Source organism: Engystomops pustulosus, chromosome 3 (assembly GCF_040894005.1).
Source record: "Engystomops pustulosus chromosome 3, aEngPut4.maternal, whole genome shotgun sequence".
Classification (NCBI taxonomy): Eukaryota; Metazoa; Chordata; class Amphibia; order Anura; family Leptodactylidae; genus Engystomops; species Engystomops pustulosus.
In genome coordinates, this window is record NC_092413.1 from 236,847,768 (window position 1) to 236,861,782 (window position 14,015).

The following is a 14,015-nucleotide window of genomic DNA, read 5'->3' on the forward strand; positions in this document are numbered from 1 at the left end:
GGCCAGACGGCTATCCGGTAGGAACGGAAATTCCAGGTCTCCCCTGCCCTAGCAGGATATTATAATGCCCTCCCCAGGGGCACACAGATGTCATCATCATCCAATATAGCCTACCGAAAACAGGGAGAGATCCGCTATCGCCTACATCCTATCATCCCAAATCCTTAATGAACCGGGTTAGAAAATTAATAGCAAAAATAATGGCAGACCGACAGTCACTGTTCTTACCAGATTAGATAGAAAAGCCCCAAGTTGGCTTTGTCAAAACCAGAGCAGCGGTGACCAATATTAGATGGGTACTAACCGTTCTGGATGTGGTTATGCTCCAGCCACCGACTGCGGGCAAAAGAGCTCTGTTAACATTGGATGCAGAAAAAGCATTCGACAACGTCCGCTGATGGTGACTGGATGAGGTGCTTGATGAACCTTCCTAACTGCCCTGTATACAGATCACAAGCAGCTATATATACCCCGGGATTCATATCAGACCACACGGGCACTAGGCAGGGGTGCCCACTATCCCCGCTGCTGTTTAATCTGGCTCTAGAACAGTGGTGGCGAACCTATGGAACCCAGGCCATCACTCCAGCACAAAGGTCACCATTCAGGACTCAAGACCTGAATCAAGGAGGAGTGGACAGAGCCTGATTATCATTGTAGCCTCTTCTCCAGACCCATGATTCATCCTGTTAAGAGGACTTTAGAGGGAAACTACTATAACAATCGGAATTTCTCCTTCTTTCTCTTGTATTGGTGTCATCAGGGCGCCAATACGCTGTGAATGACTTTAAATTGGCATTTGGCACTTTGTGAAAATATCTGGCTTTTGCTTGTAGTTTTGGCACTCAGTGACTAAAAGGTTCTCCATCACTGCCCTAGAACCTCTAGCACGCATGTTACAACACCCTTCAGTAAACTATGGCACAGAACGTGCTACAAATGCACTGTTTATTTCCAATCACATATATCCTTAAAAATCATGGCACACATAGGAGAACTATCAGGCAAAATTTCCCAGACGTAAGACGGTATAACCTAGCATGTCTCACCCGCCACATAATTGACTGGATCCACAAAACTGATTATTATTCAAACTTTAGACTAGAGCAGGCCCTCCTGCAACCCTGTGGGCTCTGGATACCCATTAGACGAAACTTCCCCAAGTAGCAAAACACTTACTTTTCCTCAGAGACACTATAGCTGTGTGGAAAATAATCCAGAAGAAGCTCCACCTATCATTCCAACCATCTAAGCACCTCACCTTGTGGGACAATCCAGACTGGGAGGTAGTAAACTTGAACACAAATTTCCCAATAAGGCACTTTTAAAACAGACCCGTAATATTAAACAGAGTTATAAACTCTACCAAAACATCCCCACCAGAATAAAAGGCAATGAGGCTTCCTGTTCCTGAGGCTTCCGGTGTAAAAAGGTCACAGCTATTTATTTTAAAGGAAACCTACCACCACAAATCTACCTATAAAGGTAGATCGGGTGGTAGGTGAATCAATGGGACGTGAGGATAGCCCTTTTAAGGGCGTAGCTGCGCGCCCTCGTCCGACGATCCTGCCGTCTGCGCATGCGCAGAACAGCAGGCCCGCGTCTGTGCAGCCCCGGCTTCGGAGCAGTGACCGCGCAGGCGCGGGCCTGCTGTTCTGCGCATGCGCAGACGGCAGGATCGGCGGACGAGGGCGCGCAGCTACGAGCAGCTGCGCGCCGAACATGGTGAGTAGGAGGGGTAAAGTGGCTACCGGGGCGTGGAGTAGCCGCCTCGTGTAACCTCAGATGCGGCTACTCCACGCCCCAGTAGCCGCATAAGTAAATTAACATATTAGGGTAATAAAAGTTTACAAAACAGTGCGGGGACGTGAGGATTAGCCCTTAAAAAGGCTATACTCACGTCCCATTAATTCACCTACCACCCGATCTACCTTTATAGGTAGATTTGTGGTGGTAGGTTTCCTTTAACATTTTAACAAAACTCAAAAACTTGAACGGCACTGTTAGATGTTCATTCTTGGTGCCAAACCGCAGCTGCCCAAAGTGGTTTGCTCGGCCGGACTCCCGGCCAACACTGCGACTTCCGGGCAAATCTCGTTTAATATCTCAAATCTCCACCAATCTCTTCCTTTTTACCGCCAGCTGTGACTTTGCCGTATGTAATACAAAAGAGAGATATCAAAAACACCAAACAGTAACCGTAGGTAGGGACGGAGGGACGGCTTCACCGGTGGCACGGGCAAGAGGAAGCAGCACGCCCAGGCACCAGCTTATAAACCCAAGGGGAGGGGAAGCAACAGGGAGGGGGAGGAGAACCCAACAACTGAGCACTTACGCCCCTTAAAGTGCAAACGCCACAAAAAACACTTAAGTGCAACTCCTGGACACCCCCAGTCAGAGAGCACCCTCCATAGTCAAGTGGTGGGTATCCTGAAATTAGAGAAGAATTTAATGTGACGGGGAGTCCGGAGTTCCAATATACACAGCTGGGGAAATATTGGGAGGCCCCACGATTAAACGGTCAATCTCTCTTTTATACATTTTATTAAACATAAAAGACGAACAACTGGACACAACATTGAAATTTCAATACTGGGAGAAGAGATTCAGAATGGATTAAGTCTCACTGCGTATTGTACAAGGGTGGAATACTGTCAGGAAACATATAATAAGCGAAATATGGAGAGAAACCTTTTTTAAGCTCATGCATGGAGCAATATATGCTTTCAACATCCCACCATCAGAATCACGCCCTGATAGGATCACAATGGGGCACATTTACTTACCCGGTCCAGTCGCGATCCCGCCGAGCATTGTCCGACGAGGATTCAGGTCTGCCGGCATTCACTAAGGTCGTGCACCCGATATCCAGCAGGTGTCGCTGCTGCTCTGTGGTCCCCCGGAGTTCACCTTCTTGTTCCCAATGCATGTGACTGCTTGATCTTGATTTGTTTTTTCCGAATCAGTCGGGTTTTCCGACGGCCACGCCCCCACTTTCTTTCTCGTGAAAGCTGGCACCGATGCACCACAATCCGATCGCGTGCGCCAAAAACCCAAGGCAATTCCGCACAAAACGGAAATATTCAGGAAACCCGACGAAAGTGCGGCATTTGTACCCTTAGTAAATGAGCCCCAATGTGTCCAAAATGCAGCATGTCATAACCCAACACCTGGGACCAGAGTCGAAGTGGTACCCGGTTTTCACCAGAGCTAGTTGAATTGCTGCGGTGTGGTACCACCAGGTCGTTCCACAGTTGCGACTTTGACCGTGGCGGAGGCCAAGGTGAAGTACAGAATTGTAGGCAAACTCATGGTCGGGGATTGGCAGGACAGGTCAAGACAGGCAGCACAGGATCAGAGTCAATAACAGAACCGGGATCACAACAGGAAATCACGGAGGAAACGCAGGACATCAGGGCAAGCTTTCTCAATGGCTATACTTCACAAACATCTGACTGGGTGTGCAGGAAGAGGCTTACTTATGAGGAATCCCGGGAATAGCCAGCAACAATCAATGGTATTAAGCATGCGCCTGACAGCCGGGCCGGGAAAAGGAGCTTGGACAGGTGAGTTGGAGCTGCAGGGCACAGGCGCACGGATAGGGGTCCCTGCCACCGAAGGCGTGCGAGCGCCAGCCGTCTGAAATTTAAAGGGCCAGGGCACCGCTAATTGGCACTGGCCACCTGACAACCTATGAATTCTCAACCTCTCCCTATGTCTCCTGCCGGATCATTGTGCTTCAATGCCTAGGGCAAAGCTGTATTCTAAGCTCTTTGTGATTATCCTGATTTCTTGATGTGAACCTCGATTCCGTTCTTGACTGCGATCCCGTGCTGCCTGTCCTGACCTACCACTACGTCCCCGACTCTGATTCTGTGCTGCCTGTCCTGACCTACCACTACGTCCCCGACTCTGATCCTGTGCTGCCTGTCCTGATCTACCGCTACATCCCCGACTCTGATCCTGTGCTGCCGGTCTCGACCTCCTGCCTGTTCCCAATCACGAGTTTGCCTTATGTTTCTATATTACACCTTGGCTGCCACCACAGACAAAGTCGCTCCTGTGGAAAAACCTGGTGGTACCACACCGCAACAAGGCCAACCTGCTTTGCGGCGGGCTCTGGTGAAAGCCGGGTACCACTTAGACTCCAGTCCTAGTTGTTGGCTTATGTCCGCGGTGGCGCAAGGCAAATGTGGTGCCAATATATAAAAAGGGCTCTAGAACTTCGCCTGGCAATTACAGGCCTGTAAGCTTAACTTCCATTGTGGGGAAAATACTGGAAGGGTTAGTAAAAGACTATATACTGGAGCATGTGACATCAAATAGTATAATAAGTGACAGCCAGCATGGGTTTACTAAGAATAGAAGTTGTCAAACTAACCTGATCTGAGGTGAGCAGGTGCCTGGATGGAGGAGCAGCTGTGGATATTGGGGGTCATTTACGAAGGGCCCGAATCCCATTTTTACCGCGTATTACCCAAATATTTCAGTTTTGGGCCGATTTTCCCTGAATTGCCCCGGGTTTTTGGCGCACGCGATCGGATTGTGGTACATAGGCGCCGGCGTACATGCGACAAAAACCCAACGGATTCGGAAAAACCGCCGCATTTTAAAAAAAGAAAAAGTGTCGCTTGACACGCTCTTACCTGCACCCGGCCAGGCTTGGTGAACTTCAGTGCACTCCGACGGAATTCAGCGCAGCAGCGACAACTAGTGGACATCGGGGGAACTACCTTAGTGAATCTCCAGAAGACCCGAATCCTCCACACAGAATGTGCCGATGGATCGCAAATGGACCGGGTAAGTAAATCTGCCCCAATGTGTTCTTGGACTTTGCAAAGGCATTTGACACTGTCCCTCATAGAAGCCTGATGGGTAAAATTGGTTTGGCAGAAATCATTTGCAATTGGATTGAGAGCTGGCTGAAGGATCGTATCCAGAGAGTTATGGTCAATGATTCCTACTCGAAATGGTCACCAGTTATGATTGGTGTACCCCAGGGTTCTGTGCCGGAGCCCCAGGGTTCTATGCTTGGTCCACTACTATTTAATATATTTATTACTGATATAGAGGTAGGAATTAATAGCACTGTGTCTACTTTTGCAGATGACACTAAGCTATGTAGTGTAATACAGTCTATGGAGGATGGGAGTAGTAGCTGCAGGTGAATTGGACAAACTGAGTGTTTGGTCGTCCACTTGGCAAATGAGGTTTAATGTGGATAGATGTAAGGTTATGCACCTGGGGGCCAATAATCAAAGGCAAAATATGTCCTTGGGGGAGTAAATCTGGGAGAGTCCCTTGTTGAGAAGGACCTGGGTGACTAATTGATCATAAATTGAATAACAGAATGCAATGTCAATCAGCTGCCTCCAAAGCCAGTAGGATCTTGTCATGTATCAGCAGTGATCTGGACTCTTGGGATAGGGATGTAATATTACCACTATACAAGGCACTGGTTCGGCCACACCTGGAATATGCCGTCCAGTTCTGGGCACCGGTCCATAAAGAGGAAGCCCTGGAGCTGGAGAGGGTTCAACGTAGAGCCACAAAAATGATAAGGGGTATGGAGGGTCTCAGTGATGAGGAAAGATTAAAACAACTAGATTTATTTAGTCTATTTAAATATATGAATGGTCCATACAAAAAATATGGTGGTAAGTTGTTTCAGATTTAATCAAATCAAAAGACGAGAGGGCACTGTCTCCGTTTGGAGAATTCAAGGTTTAATCACCAGAGGTGACACAAGGCTTCTTTACTATAAGAACTGTCAATCTATGGAATAGCCTGCCTGAGGTGCTGGTAACAGTAGGGACAGCAGAGAGCTCAGGCGCTGGTCACAGCAGGGACAGCAGAGAGCTCAGGCGCTGGTCACAGCAGGGACAGCAGAGAGCTCAGGCGCTGGTCACAGCAGGGACAGCAGAGAGCTCAGGCGCTGGTCACAGCAGGGACAGCAGAGAGCTCAGGCGCTGGTCACAGCAGGGGCAGCAGAGAGCTCAGGCAGCCGTTTGCAATCCCGTCATTTCACACTGCATGTGCTGTCTGTAGCGTCCAGCTGCTTGTACTCAGTAGCTGGTGGAGTGATTTTTGATTAAAGTCCAGGGTGTCCGTTTTAGGTGATCTGTGAGGCCAGAACTGCCGGTGTCACCTAGCGGCAGTGTAATGATCAACAACCCAACATTTCTGGATTGGTTGATTAAGTCATCCACTTCCTCCCAGACGACATCTGACAACCCCAGCCAAGAGTACGTGGGTTCTTCAGATACAATCCTTAGTTGGCATGGCCCAGGAGCAGGTCTGCGGCCCTCACCTGTCCTCAATCAGCCTCTGTCCTGTTCATTTCCCTCAGCCAGAGATCTACTAGGTGGTCTGGCAGTGTCGGACTGGGGTACCTTGTGCCCACCAGAGAAATAAATTCAAAAGAGCCCACCATTCACTGTTATTCATTTGATACTTAGCAAGCTACAATACTTCCTTTGGTGCAGAAAAAGCATTTCATAACTCAGAATAGTGTATGTGCTCTGTGCATGTGAAAGAGATACTGAAAAGACAGCCTTAAGCTACATTCACACAAATGTATGGGAGACGTATATATATACGCTCGTCGCCAACAAACATAATTGGATGGGTTTCACATCAAAGTTGGAAGTTTCAATTATTCTGTTCTGTGATGGGAGCAGAACAATTGAAATAAAAAATCCTAACTCAAGAGACCAAATGTTATGTACAGGCGGACCAATACACTCGACTCCTAGTTACAGACGACCCCTAGTTACAGATGGACCCCTCTTCCCACTGTGACCTCTGGTGACCTCTCTGGATATTACTTTAGTCCCCGGCTGCAATGATCAGCTGTAAGGTGTCTGTAATGAAGCTTTATTGATAATCCTTGGTCCCATTACAGCAAAAAAAATTGAAAATCCAATTCACTGGAGAAAAAATGTATTTTGTCTGGAACTACAATGATAAAATGTACAGTTTCAACTTAAATAAAAATTCAACTGAACAAACCTAAAGAACCCATCTTGTATGTAACCCGGGGACTGCCTGTATGTGTCAAGTTTAGGGTGGTAAAACCTAATTAAAAGCTGTGTTATACACTCACCGGCCACTTTATTAGGTGCACCATGCTAGTAACGGGTTGGACCCCCTTTTGCCTTCAGAACTGCCTCAATTCTTCGTGGCATAGATACAACAAGGTGCTGGAAGCTCCTCAGAGATTTTGCTCCATATTGACATGATGGCATCACACAGTTGCCGCAGATTTGTCGGCTGCACATCCATGATGCGAATCTCCCGTTCCACCACATCCCAAAGATGCTCTATTGGATTGAGATCTGGTGACTGTGGAGGCATTTGTGTCCAGTGACCTCATTGTCATGTTCAAGAAACCAGTCTGAGATGATTCCAGCTTTATGACATGGTGCATTATCCTGCTGAAAGTAGCCATCAGATGTTACAGGGTACATTGTGCTCATAAAGGGATGAGCACAGGTAGGCTGTGGCGTTGTACCAAGGGGCCCAAAGAGTGCCAAGAAAATATTCCCCACACCATGACACCACCACCACCAGCCTGACCCGCTGATACAAGGCAGGATGGATCCGTGCTTTCATGTTGTTGACGCCAAATTCTGATCCTACCATCCGAATGTCGCAGCAGAAATCGAGACTCATCAGACCAGGCAACGTTTTTCCAATCTTCTACTGTCCAATTTCGATGAGCTTGTGCAAATTGTAGCCTCAGTTTCCTGTTCTTAGCTGAAAGGAGTGGCACCCGGTGTGGTCTTCTGCTGCTGTAGCCCATCTGCCTCAAAGTTGGACGTACTGTGCGTTCAGAGATGCTCTTCTGCCTACCTTGGTTGTAACGGGTGGCGATTTGAGTCACTGTTGCCTTTCTATCAGCTCGAACCAGTCTGCCCATTCTCCTCTGACCTCTAGCATTAACAAGGCATTTCCGCCCACAGAACTGCCGCTCACTGGATGTTTTTTCTTTTCTGGACCATTCTCTGTAAACCCTAGAGATGGTTGTGCGTGAAAATCCCAGTAGATCAGCAGTTTCTGAAATACTCAGACCAGCCCTTCTGGCACCAACAACCATGCCACGTTCACAGGCCACAAATCACCTTTCTTCCCCATACTGATGCTCGGGAGAACTGCAGGAGATTGTCTTGACCATGTCTACATGCCTAAATGCACTGCCGCCATGTGATTGGCTGATTAGAAATTAAGTGTTAACGAGCAGTTGGACAGGTGGACCTAATAAAGTGGCCGGTGAGTGTATATAGCTTTGTGTTTAAAATCTGTATAAAATACTGTAAGTCCCCATGCACTGCGCTTCCACCACTACTGTATTAGCCAAATTACACAATAGTTTTAGTGCCATATGGACTAATCCTCTTCCTACACTTTACTGCCATTTTTTAATTCAGGGCCAACTCCAGGTCTATGTGGGCCATTAGGAGGCAGATTTTGTTACTGCCAAAGAATGAAGTATGTGTTACAACAAAGTATATATGTCAGTAATGGAACATTCTACAGAGATGATACAATATTACTATCTAGCACGAAATTCACAAGACACATCCCCGGCTGTACCCAAGCTTAGTAAACACAAAATCAGCCATATTCATAATGTACAGTACTTATGGCTACACAATCATTACACACAGGTACAGAAATACACTTCTGCCACATGCAGTCACACATATATTAGTATACATGTGCTGTCAGTCAACTGGGGACACTAAACCACACACATCATTTATGGTTTAGTGCCCCAAATCGCCATGTTCTTTCCATTAAAAAACCAAATGTTTATACTAACAGTCGGCCCAGAGGTCTCAGCACCAGCGCAATGCTGCGAGTGAAGCCGACCCAGTGCACCAGGTCTGTGCATGCGCATCAATGGACTCACATCTAAGGAAATATAAACCTTTTTCCATGGAGTTCACAGACAGCCGTCATATAGAGCAACTTGGAGCACTAAACCACAGCTCCATAAGGATCTTTAGTAGGTTTAGTGCCCGAGGTTCCCTTTAAGGCCAGGAGCAGACAATAGTTCATTCCACAGTCATTTTGTCCATAGCAGAAACCATTCAGTTTCTGTTGGGTATTTAGACAAAATGTTTGATGTGGTAGGGGGGGGGGGGGGAGAGCAGCGATTCCTGACAGTCACAGTTCACAAGAAAACTGCGCATATGTACAGATATATATAACATACACAAATCTCCTTACAAGCAATTACACATATATGCATCCAAATATTGCATTGAATGTGTATGAACACTCTGGGGCTCATTTACTAAGGGTCCGCAGAGAGCATTTTCGCCTCCATTTTGCGCCGCATTTAACAGGGGATTTTGGCGCACGCTATCGGATTTTGGCGCAATCACGCCTGCACGCGACACAAATCGGGGGGCGGGCCGTCAGACAACCCGAAGGATTCGGACAAACCGTAAGATTTAACATTTAGAATTGTGTCGCAAGACACGCACTTACAAGCACCGGGAAGAAGAAGGTGAACTCCGGCAGAGCTCGGTGGGGAAGCAACGGATGCAGGAACTCGGGCGCACGATCTTCATGAATTGCGCCAGACCATCCAAATCGGGGATCGCGTCAGGAACAGGTAAGTAAATTAGCCCAATTTTTTGTTAAGACGCAGAGGAGCTGAGTGTGGGTATATGTAGAATCTGCAGGCAGAAAGTCAAGCGTGGCCAGGGAGCTAACGTTGGCACCACGGCCCAACACATCACATGCAGCGTCACCATTCAATGGCCTAGGAGAAACGTGGCTGAGATGTGGTCCATCCGGCAGGTGCAGAAACAGCAGCAGCACCTAGTGGCACACATGTCATTTCAGCAAGTCAAGGCTCCAGCACCTCTGCCGAAGGGAGACAATGAAATGTGTCCAGTCATCCTAAGGTGCAGAAGCTGACCGTGCTCTTGTCCACGTTGTTGGTAGTGTAGTCTCTCCCTTTCCAAGTCGTGGACTCTGCACCATTCAGAGAACTAATGGCTTTTGCTGAACCAAGGTGGAGAGTTTCAAGCCGCAATTTTTTTCCTAAAGGCAGTACCAGCCCTTCCAAAATATGTAGAATAGAAGGTGGGCTAGTCCTTGAGCTTATCGGTTTCTTCCAAGGTGCACGGCAGCGCGGACGTGTGGAGCTGTAACTATGGTCAGGGCCAGTACATGTCCTTTACAGCCCACTGGGTGAATGTGCTTCCCGCTCAGCCACACCAACAACTTCCACAAGAGACGGCACTTTCTCCTCCACATTGTCAAACTGCTGCTCCTGCGCCAGTGTCTGCCTCCTCCTTCTCCACCACCACCGCAGCCTCCACCGTGCTGCTCCATCATTCCACAAGTGCTGCTCCATCATACCACATGTGCAGGGCACAGCGGTGTCACCAGTTCTTTATCAATCTTGTTTATTGAAAAGAGAATACAGGTAACAATTATAATAGACTTGCTGATTGATTACATGTGTGTATGGGATACAGGTTACGTACACCATTATCATACAGTTTGCTACAGAATTACAGCAAATTATGCATATAGGATATTATTCTAATATCACTGTATAATCTACAAACAGTAGTCTACTAAATTATTATTTAACAGTAAGTAAAGTGGGGTAAGTAAGGTAGGAAAGAGATGGGATATTGGTGAGGGGGAGGGGGATGAGGTTGGGGAGGAGTAGGGGGGATTCCAGGTCTTATTGAGGATGATGATTTGGTTAATGTGTGTAGCAGATTTTGTTGGTTAGTCGGGGAGTGATGTGAATGACGAGGAGTTCTGAAACGTTCTCCATTGGGACCAGGTTTCTGAGTGTTTATCGTGTGACTTGTGGGTTTCTGCTGTGAGTTCTTCCATTTTCTGGAGCAGGAGGACTTCTTGGAGCCATTCTGTGATGGTCGGTACTCTGGTGGATTTCCAGAGACGTGGTATCAGTGTGCGAGCTGCTGTCAGCAGGAAACTCAAGAGCTTGGCTTTTTTGTTCTTGGCGAGACTGGTTCTGATTAAACATTGGAAAGACGCGAAGGCTCCAGCAGTAAAGGAATGGCATCACATAGTTGAACGTATAAAGACATGAATGTGCATATGAAAAACGTTATAGAAGGGGAAGAGGTCTTAACGAACTATGGGATCAATGGAATTGGAATGTGGGTGGTGTCATTTTTTGCGAAATTTGATAATATGTTCAATGATATCATTTTTAGGACTGTACAACCTTTTGATCACTTTTTATAGATTTTTTTAGATTTTTCACAATGGCAAAAAAGTGCCATTTTCGAATTTTGGGCGCTATTTTCCGTTACGGGGTTAAACGCATTGAAAAACCGTTATCATATTTTGATAGATCGGGCATTTTCGGACGCGTCGATACCTGATGTGTTTATGATTTTTACTGTTTATTTATATTTATGTCAGTTCTAGGGAAAGGGGGGGGATTTGAAATTTTAGGTTTTTTTATTATAATTTTTTTTTTTTTTAACTTTTTTTTATTTTTATTTATACTGTTTTTCAGACTCCCTAGGGTACTTTAACCCTAGGTTGTCTGATCGATCCTATCATATACTGCCATACTACAGTATGGCAGTATATGGGGATTTTCCTCCTCATTCATCATTCATTACAATGTGCTATCAGCACATTGTAATGAAGGGGTTAAAACGAAATAGCCTTGGGTCTTCGGAAGACCCGAGGCTACCATGGAGACGGATCGATGCGCCGCTATCTGTTTGAGGCTGCCGGCAGCCATCGCTGTGAAAACACCCGCGATCGGTGCTAGCAATATGCAGCAAAGACTTACCGGCTATGGAGAGGGCTCAGCCTGTGAGCCCTCTCCATGCAGCGCGACGCGAACGCCGCCGTGAATACACGGCGGGCGGTCGCGAACCGGTTAATGTTTCTTAAAAAGCACGATGATGATTGTATAATTAATAAGAAGTGGGGAAGAGGGGGGGGGTCATGTAATAATAATGTTGATTATTTACTCTATTGCTTTTAAAGAAATGATTGCAGAATGTATTTTTGTATTATGAACTTGGAAAATAAAAACTTTACAAAAAAAAAAAAAAGAGCTTGGCTCTTTTGGGATTTTATAATCCAGGATATCTGAGGATATTTTACATACTTGGTTCCAGAAGGTTTGGATCGGGGGCATTGCCACCAGATATGAGTCATTGTGCCTTCCATCTGATTACTTCTCCAGCATCTGTCAGAGCAGGAGGGGTGGATTTTGTGGAGTTTGGTCGGGACCCAATACCATCTAGAGATGATTTTGAAATTTGTCTCTTGTGATTTGACTGCTAGTGATAATTTGTGAGTGCGGAGGAGAGCTCTGGACCAGTCGTCACTGGTGAGTGAGATGTTTAGTTCCTTCTCCCATGATTTTATGTATGGGATGTGAGGGATTGACCATTTATCAAGTAGCAGGTTGTATATTGCTGATATCGAGGGCGGTATTGGGGAGGGTGAGAGGCGGAGCTCTTCAAATGGTGTTAAGTCCCTGTGCAGGTTAAGCTTGGTTTTATATCTTTAGTAGAAGTTTGAGAGCTGCATATATTCCCATCTGATTTTGGGTGAGCTTGGTGTGTTTTGCATGAGATCCTCTAATGGGATTACTGTAGTGGAGTTTAGGACTGATTTAAACCCAAGTGGTTTTTCTTGTGTTCTAAGCAGATGTAGAAAGTCAGGAGCCAAACCCGATGGGAAGTCTGGGTTGTCTGTGATTGGGGTGAGTGGGCCCAAAGGTTCTGTCAGTTTGGCCGTATCTGGGGGCTTATTTATTGTGTTCATGGTTTGAGCTGCTGTGATGGGGAGATTGTTTAGATGGTGCGGTGCGAGGAGTGAGTGTGAAGACCAGGGTATTCCCGTCAGAGGGAAAGGAGAAAGTTGATTTTCAATCTAAACCCATAGCTTGGAGTCTTGGTGGCACCAATCTAGTATTCTGGAAAGGTTAACTGCATAAAAGTAACTTTTGACGTCTCGAAGGCCAAGGTCTCCTTGCAGTTTTCTATGGACCAATATGGATTTGGCTAGTCTCGGAGACGATGAGGACCAAATAAATCTGTTAATCAGAGTTGTCAGTTTGTTGAAGAACACTTTGGGAAGGGCTATGGGGATTGTTTGATATAGATAGAGTAGTTTTGGAAGGACCGTCATCTTTATGCAGTTTATTCTCCCTATCCAGGAGATCTTTTTATTTCCCCATTTTGTGAGATTGTTTTGGAGAGAGATCAGGAAGTTTTTATGATTATGTGCATATATGGCGTCTGCACCAGAGGCGATCTGGACTCCCAGGTAGGAGATGGATTCCTTTTTCAATGTGAACGGGTATTTCTTTTGCAGTGAGTTTGTAATGGTGTCATGTAATCCGAAACCTATTGCGGTACTTTTGGTCATGTTAACTTTGTGATTGCTGAAATAGCCAAAGGTTTGTAGGACTTCCATTAAGTGTGGGAGTGATTTATCCGGATCCGTGAGGTAAATTAGCACATCGTCAGCGAATGCTGAGCACTTGTAGGAGGTGTTCTTTATCTGTATACCGTGGATCTCTGGGTGGTTTCTAATGGAAATCAGTAAGCGTCCGTTCCATTACTTATTGTGAATGGAGAGGAGTAAAGGCCGCTGACTCTAATTTGGGCTTTGGGGGAGTTGTATAGGGCTTTGATTTTGGAGAGCATGGTGTTTCTGATGCCTATCTGTTTAAGTGTTGCTTCCAGGAATCCCCAGTCCACCCGGTCGAACGCCTTCTCTGCATCCAGGGAGAGGAGTAGTAATGGAGAGTCAGTTTTTGGGCATGGTGTATGAGAGAGAACGTTTTTAGGGTATTGTCTCTTGCTTCTCTTGTGGGTATGAAACCCACTTGGTCCGGTTGGACTAAGGACTCCAGCAAGCGAGACAGGCGTTTTGCTAGTAGTTTGGCATATATTTTTGCGTCGGTGTTAATTAATGAGATGGGTCAGTAGCTTTGGCATAGTTGTGGGTCTTTCCCTTCTTTGGGGATTACT